Here is a 2,698-nt window from a genome sequence, read left to right on the forward strand (position 1 = left end):
CCACTGTCGAGAAAAAAATTCCTAAAGGAATTGAAATTTTTGATGAAATTAAATGTTATTTTATTCCAATTATTTTTTGAAACAGAGCTTGAAATACGTCCCATGGGTACCTACAGACACGTATTAGACTATTTATCTGTAAATCGTCGAGTAAATTTGTCAAAAGTGAAAATCGAATTTTTCGAAAAAAAGGGAAGGGGGGGTGCCAGAGATTTTCGACGAAAAAAAAAAAATTTCAATTTCTTCTGAAACAAGTATATTTGCTTGCGGTGGTCAATTACAATCATATTAGGAGCAAAAATACCCCCAAAATCCTTCCCACTGTCGAGAAAAAAATTCCTAAAGGAATTGAAATTTTTGATGAAATTAAATGTTATTTTATTCCAATTATTTTTTGAAACAGAGCTTGAAATACGTCCCATGGGTACCTACAGACACGTATTAGACTATTTATCTGTAAATCGTCGAGTAAATTTGTCAAAAGTGAAAATCGAATTTTTCGAAAAAAAGGGAAGGGGGGGTGCCAGAGATTTTCGACGAAAAAAAAAAAATTTCAATTTCTTCTGAAACAAGTATATTTGCTTGCGGTGGTCAATTACAATCATATTAGGAGCAAAAATACCCCCAAAATCCTTCCCACTGTCGAGAAAAAAATTCCTAAAGGAATTGAAATTTTTGATGAAATTAAATGTTATTTTATTCCAATTATTTTTTGAAACAGAGCTTGAAATACGTCCCATGGGTACCTACAGACACGTATTAGACTATTTATCTGTAAATCGTCGAGTAAATTTGTCAAAAGTGAAAATCGAATTTTTATCAGATGGCAGACCCGTGCCCATAGGGAGCTGCCCCACCACTTACACACACTAATACCAACCTCCTTGTATATGAGTTCTGGCGTTTCGTATCTCTTCGAGGATTCGAGAAAGGCGGCGAATGTCAGTCTATCTTTTTTGCTCTTAACACAGCCGAAATTCGATTTCGCATAATCTTGAGCCGAGATTCTCGACTGCCCAGGCATTTTTGACTTTCCGTCCTATGTAGGCGTATAAGCAAAATACCATAATGAAACAAAAATTTTGTTTACGGAAATACACGTTTTAGGACCCCTTGATCATATTTTAACTATTAAAAAAAAGACATTTTTTTACTATGCTTATGAACGTGCGTTCATATATTTATACTATTAATACTATTGGGTCTAAACAACCGAATAAATTTCACTGTAATTTTTAATTTTTAAATCTGAAAATATTTGAGAATACTGTCCTATTTGTCCTCTTTGTTTAGCAATTTAAAAAAACGCTGACTCATTAAAATCAATCATGAAAATGAATGGAAGTTGACACCGCCCCTACTGAAAATAAAGGACTGGAAAATTTTTGTTCTTTCAATGAGGGAAACTCTTTTACTTAATCTTTTTCGAAGGCGAAGGCGAAAAAGTCGATTTCGCCACGGCAACAATGGTTGGACGCGACGCGTGGACATTCCCCCGAAATAGAGGATCGGCTTTTGTTTTCCAGAAACGCTAGCGACAATGTATTTTCCAAGAAAGTCGAATGTAAGGACCACTGAAGGACGCTCAGTCTACGATACATTTATGACAGAGTTTTGGGGTGCATGTGGCCTAAAGAGCGAATGAGACTAAACAGGCCTGGCAACGGGTGACGCGATAGCGGACGACCGCGTTGGGTCTCCAGGTAGCACGTGTCGAGGCATTGATTGTTTATGAATAGAGAGAGAGTAGTTAAAAGAGGCAGACGACCTGACGTCGTACTGCTGGAAAAAATGAAGACTTTGTCCTGAAGGATCTGGCCACAGAGTGGGGAAGGCGTGGGACCTTCCGGTAAGAGCACTGTGAGGAACGGCACAGGACTTACCCCAGAACCGTCAAAGGCAAAATTTCTAACATACAGGCATGTCTCTATAAATTTCAAATCCATTAATCAATATGAATTTGTGATATCATGTCAGCCAATTTCGAAAATATGGTTTCGAGAAAAACTCATTTAAAATTTCTTGTATGATTATTAACCGTTGGGTACTCTTCCTTCTAAATGGCTATAACTTTGTTATTTTTACGAATTTTTTATGAGTCTACGATTATTATAATTGCTAAATGAAGAGGACGTGTTCCGAGTCAAAAATCAGTTGCGGGGTTTTAAAAAAGGACAGATTTGCAGGTTTGTTCTCATTAATGTTTGCAGCGTGTTTGCGAGGGATGTGTCCGATATATACATATGTATATAATCAATTCATTTTCCTTCAATAATTCTCCATTGCAAAAATTCTACAGTATTCTTACATTTTTTTATATTTTAAAATTTTCCCATGTTATTAGAAAGTAGATATACGACGAAAGTTATACAACTTATAGTTCCTAGCATGTATAACATGTATATGTATATAACGCATGGTCGCTTCGTATGGAAAGTCAATGAATCTTCAAAAAGCGCCCAGGTCCGATTTCGAGAAATGTAAGGTTTGTCAGTCACGATGGCTTTTGTCGTTTACTAACGATTCGAACAGGTGGCGATGCCAGCAGGCTTGCTTTCGAGAAATGTAAGCGACGTCAGCGATGCAAGAGCGAGAAGGAAAGCGATTATCAGCCTGTCCTTCTCGGCTATTCCGAAACTCAACGAGCTCACGTACACGCAATTGGGCATAGTGTGCGAAAGTGACGAATGAGAAGTTT

The sequence above is a fragment of the Colletes gigas genome, unplaced genomic scaffold (assembly GCF_013123115.1).
Source record: "Colletes gigas isolate AHSC1104 unplaced genomic scaffold, ASM1312311v1 Colletes_gigas_Sc00027, whole genome shotgun sequence".
NCBI lineage: Eukaryota > Metazoa > Arthropoda > Insecta > Hymenoptera > Colletidae > Colletes > Colletes gigas.